The sequence below is a fragment of the Girardinichthys multiradiatus genome, chromosome X (genome assembly GCF_021462225.1).
Source record: "Girardinichthys multiradiatus isolate DD_20200921_A chromosome X, DD_fGirMul_XY1, whole genome shotgun sequence".
NCBI classification, from domain to species: Eukaryota; Metazoa; Chordata; class Actinopteri; order Cyprinodontiformes; family Goodeidae; genus Girardinichthys; species Girardinichthys multiradiatus.
Genome location: NC_061817.1, coordinates 1048542 through 1054541, shown reverse-complemented (window position 1 = coordinate 1054541; position 6000 = coordinate 1048542).

Genomic DNA, 6000 nt, shown 5'->3' with positions numbered 1-6000 from the left:
TTATTTCTATTAGAAATATTTTGGGCAGGATAGAGTAGGATTTTAGGGCGATTTAGAATCGCCACTTATAGTCCAATGTGTTCTAAGTTGTATGTGCATGCAATGTCTTGAAACTGATTGCTGTTGGACTCTGAAAGCCACCATGCTTTGAAGCTGTGTGTGTCTCACTGTGTTTGAACACCTGAGCGTAGACTCAGATGAACTTAAAGTTGAACTGCTGGAACTTCATGGTGGAAAACTCACCATTCCTTTGTCTTCACTCTTCGTGTTTTTTCACTGGTTGCTGCCTAAGAGTTTTATGACCCTTTGTGTTTCACTGAGCTACAACCTTGGGGGTTTTATGACTGCAGCCTGGTGGAGGCTGCTCCCAAAGCTTCGCTCAGTACCTTATTTTCTCTTGTTTTTGCCATAACTGCTGGTTTGACTTTCATAGACACTTAATGTTGTTTTATTTTGTTTAGTTAGTTATTTTACCCCTATTGTGTAGAATTTTTGCATGCTTGATTAGGTGAAGATTATTGAATCAGAATAGCGAGGTGTATCACGGCTGTTGATTTAATAAATATTCACGTAGATAAAGATAAAGCGTTTGTGTTTATTTTGAGCAAGAGTGATTTGTCTGTTAAAATAAGGTTAAAGTTCCCCCACCTTCGGTGAAGCGGTTGATTAAACAGTGACATCTAGTAATAGTTATCAATTACTACTGAGAATTTAATTATCAGGGGCCTTGAGCCATAATTACCACACCAGAGGTCATCTCTAATTTCGATTAATAAGTAATGATTTTTGGTTAAGAAATAATTTTTTTTTTTCAAATTATGATTTTAAATTATAATGCTTGATAAGTAATAATTAATCAAAAATCATAATTCTTAGATAAGCATGTCTTGAAGACATAAAAACCTGGATGACTTTAAATTTTCTGCTTCTAAATTCAGACAAAACAGAAGTTGTTGCCTTTGGACCGGAGTCTTTAAAAAAGAAACTGCTTAGTCAATCACTTAACCTGGATGGCATTAAATTGACCTCTGATAATAAAGTAAAAAACCTTGGTGTTATTTTTGACTAGGACATGTCATTTAAATCCCATATTAAACAGGTTTCTAGGATTTCCTTCTTTCACCTTCGGAACATTGCCAAAATTAGAAATATCCTATCCAGGAGTGACGCTGAAAAACTAGCCCATGCATTTGTTACTTCAAGGCTGGACTATTGTAATGCTCTACTATCAGGATGTCCACAAAATGCGGTTAAGAGCCTTCAGCTGATTCAAAATGATGCAGCAAGAGTTCTGATGAAAATTAAAAACCCAAAATTCCTATCTCACAAAATTAGCATATTTCATCCGACCAATAAAAGAAAAGTGTTTTTAATACAAAAAACGTCAACCTTCAAATAATCATGTACAGTTATGCACTCAATACTTGGTCGGGAATCCTTTTGCAGAAATGACTGCTTCAATGCGGCGTGGCATGGAGGCAATCAGCCTGTGGCACTGCTGAGGTCTTATGGAGGCCCAGTATGCTTCGATAGCGGCCTTTAGCTCATCCAGAGTGTTGGGTCTTGAGTCTCTCAACGTTCTCTTCACAATATCCCACAGATTCTCTATGGGGTTCATGTCAGGAGAGTTGGCAGGCCAATTGAGCACAGTGATACCATGGTCAGTAAACCATTTACCAGTGGTTTTGGCACTGTGAGCAGGTGCCAGGTCGTGCTGAAAAATGAAATCTTCATCTCCATAAAGCTTTTCAGCAGATGGAAGCATGAAGTGCTCCAAAATCTCCTGATAGCTAGCTGCATTGACCCTGCCCTTGATAAAACACAGTGGACCAACACCAGCAGCTGACACGGCACCCCGGACCATCACTGACTGTGGGTACTTGACACTGGACTTCTGGCATTTTGGCATTTCCTTCTCCCCAGTCTTCCTCCAGACTCTGGCACCTTGATTTCTGAATGACATGCAGAATTTGCTTTCATCCGAAAAAAGTACTTTGGACCACTGAGCAACAGTCCAGTGCTGCTTCTCTGTAGCCCAGGTCTGGGGAATGCGGCACCTGTAGCCCATTTCCTGCACACGCCTGTGCACGGTGGCTCTGGATGTTTCTACTCCGCACTCAGTCAACTGCTTCCGCAGGTCCCCCAAGGTCTGGAATCGGCCCTTATCCACAATCTTCCTCAGGGTCTGGTCACCTCTTCTCGTTGTGCAGCGTTTTCTGCCACACTTTTTCCTTCCCACAGACTTCCCACTGAGGTGCCTTGATACAGCACTCTGGGAACAGCCTATTCGTTCAGAAATGTCTTTCTGTGTCTTACCCTCTTGCTTGAGGGTGTCAATAGTGGCCTTCTGGACAGCAGTCAGGTCGGCAGTCTTACCCATGATTGAGGTTTTGAGTGATGAACCAGGCTGGGAGTTTTAAAGGCCCCAGGAATCTTTTGCAGGTGTTTAGAGTTAACTCGTTGATTCAGATGATTAGGTTCATAGCTCGTTTAGAGACCCTTTTAATGATATGCTAATTTTGTGAGATAGGAATTTTGGGTTTTCATGAGCTGTATGCCAAAATCATCCGTATTAAGACAATAAAAGACCTGAAATATTTCAGTTAGTGTTCAATGAATCTAAAATATATGAATGTTAAATTTTCATCATGACATTATGGAAAATAATGAACTTTATCACAATATGCTAATATTTTGAGAAGGACCAGTATAGCCAGAGACCATGATGATGAGAATCATCAGGGATAACCAACTGAGTTCTGTGAAGTTCTTCTCTGTAATAGTTCCATTACCTACTGTAGAAAGATATCATATCATAATGAGCTCATTAAAAGGTAAATAAATCATCATGGTGGCTGAAGATTGGTGGAAGTTAACAGCTTGTCAGACATTCACCACTTGTTTTAGCTGACACTAGTCATTTAAATCAACTCAGTCTGAAAATGTCATCATCAGTGGAATACAATAGTATGTTAGGGGTTTTAAAGGGAGTTTATTTAAAACGTTTGTTGGTATGTTTCGTGCTTTTTCGTTTAGCTGAATAAACTCTTTTTTCTATGTGAAGTTATGCTGCTTGAGCATGTGGGCTGTATCAGTTCCCCAGATCAGCTGTGACTCAGTCTGCTCCAACTCTGCCAAAAATGTAACATTTTGGATTTTGCGTCTGTTGTGAGGCAGCATGAAAGATGGTATGTTCCTGTACCTCCCAGGTCTCGCTAGTTGTTTAAAAATGACCCCAGCAAATTCATCATCAGCTCATCCACCAACTCAGCTGATCAAGTGAGTTTATACAACCAGCAGGCTCAACCAAGGCAACTTCAGTTGTACAAAACATCCAACATAGCAACAGTCTATAGCTAAATTGTTTAATAACACTTCTATGAATAATTTCATTTTCAGTTGATTTAAAATGCTAAAGTTGACTAAAATAGATTATATACTTTGGAAAATGTGTTAGATTTAACCAACCTGAAACAACAAGCTCATGGCGATATGGCTTCTATCCACTAAAGGTAAAAATATCCAAACTAACCCTTTAATATCTCGATGCAAGCTGTGGAAAACATTTAAATTGACCTTTAGGGGTCTGCGTACTCACCCTGGAACTCATAGAGGAAGTTGCTGGTTGTTCCCCACTCCCACTTCAAAATAAGAGGGAGGACTTGCTTTGACAGGAAAGAAACTGGCGAAAACACATTGGAAACAATTTCTGTGAAATTAGACGTTTCCTTCTCAGGAATGCCAATAATCCTGCTTGTGGTACAGCTCTATATTTTACAGACTTGATGTTTTGAAAGCTCCATCATCCAAACTTCGGCCATAAGTCTCAACTGCTCCAACCAGCTCGAGACTCCACTGCTGAAACAAACTTTTTCTCTCCTCTGGACTCAGCAACTCCAGCAGAACAGACTCATTATGATTCACCTTGTCTTTAAAAGGGTAGGATGGAATAGGCACAGTAATAATTAAAACTAAGAATTTGCTGCAATGTTATTCTAATACAAATCAAGGAAAGGTTCAGATAGGATAAAAGCCAAAACACTCATTACGTTCTTCTCTAATCATCATTGGCTGCAGAGGTAGATTAAAAAATAAAGAAATAAAGAAACTGGTATAAATTCTAACCATGTAGTATTTTCTGCAGCTTGTCCAGTTCAGACAGAGCTGTAGGATCCTTAATGGTGCTTGAGGTGAGAGTTATAAGATTTTTGAGCACATTGTACATGTGCAGGTTAGGGTTAGGGTTAGGGTTACATCTCGGCTACATCATCTATGGGCACTGAAACAGATGGACAAAGAAAATGAATTAGGTCAGCAAACCAACTTTCATTTATAATGTGTTTCCATCTGTGGTTACCATTAAGCCAGGGAGGGATCACATCCCTGATAGCTTCACCGTGAGCCAGTGCACAGCCTAATACCCCTGCACAGAAGAAAAAACAGTTATTCATGAATGAACTGTACAATCCATGCTTACTCTAGAGGCCAGCTTTATTTATTTCTATAGATATGTGGTAGGCAGAAAACTATAGTAATTTATTTTTTTACACAGTCCTATGTGATGATAACCCTGTTTCATAAATTCCAACGGCTTTAATTAGAAAATGCATCCAATTATTCAAAAAGTAAAAATTTCAAGTGTTGGTCCTTCTTTATTCTAACTTCTGTAATTCTCTTTGACCTGCAGGGTTTCGTCTTCTAACAAATACTGAACACCAGTTCCCAGTGAGAATAAGGTCTGAGGGGTTTCCTAAACACAGATCTAAACTGTTAGTGTTCTGATCTTTGAGCCAGATGTTCTTCTTGTTGCTTTGTAACACTTTGCTCTGTCATGTACCCAGATAATCACCAAATTTTCAGAGAATGCTTTGAGCCTCCTCTCGCCTATTTTAAGCGTTCTTGGACTATATCAGCATGCTTCTCTGTAGGCACCACAGACAACCTATCCTAGCTCTCACTAGTGGTGTGACCACGTCATTGTTTTGCAGGTCAAAAGTAAGACATGAAAGTCCCAAGTTGAGTTCAAATCCTAAAGCTTTAATTTTCCATCTTAAACAAGTAATTTTACCAAAGGTATAATTTAATCACAGAGTAATAATTAATAATTTAGAGATTTATAATTTATTTTTAAAAGGTGTTTTGGTGTGCCAGAACAGCCAGCAAGGGAAACTGAACTTAGAAAAGAGAAAAGCGTGGGTAGATTACTCCACGATAATAATAAAAAATATATTTTTTACGTAACATAAAAATGAACCAACTGTACAAACATGCTTCACAATATTATTCGAGCTACATTAAAGGGAACTTTCTGATCAAGTTGATTTTATAAGACATGATTTTGGTGTCTGAGACTTGCTGTGCAAACACAAAATCAGAGGAAATCATTCAATATGAATAAAGGAATACTGGGAATGTTACCAAGTTACTTCACTATTGTAAGGTTAGCAGATTGCTGTGCTAACCATCTGATTTAAAGCAACTATGTCATTTTTTGGGGTTTACATCTGAGGCCTAACCTGTGACTTTCCAGGCTAATTAAGTTAGCAAGCCAAAAAAAAAAAGAAAAAACTTTTCAGGCTTGTAATTTGTACAAACAGATTAAATTGAATATAATATTTCTCTGTTATGTTAGGTCTGAGTTGTTACTATAAACTGGTTGAAATTAATAAAGTGAACTTTAACTCAATAAATGCTTATGTTTTTAAATAACAGAGAAAGCTCTGAATACAAATTCATTTCATTTAAACAGGCAGTTTGTGCTTTAGAAATTTGCATGTGGAAATGTATTTATTTAAAAATGTGTACCCACCCCAAACAAAGACACAATCCTAGTTTAAATTTTTAGCACATTTGTGTCATTAAACCTTAACTAAACATTGCTAGAATCATTGTGTTTGTGACTAAATAATAAGAACACATTTTCCGTGTGTGGCACCCTGGAGAGGCCACCAGTCACAGGGCAACAAAGAGACACACAGCAAAAACAACCATGCACACTCA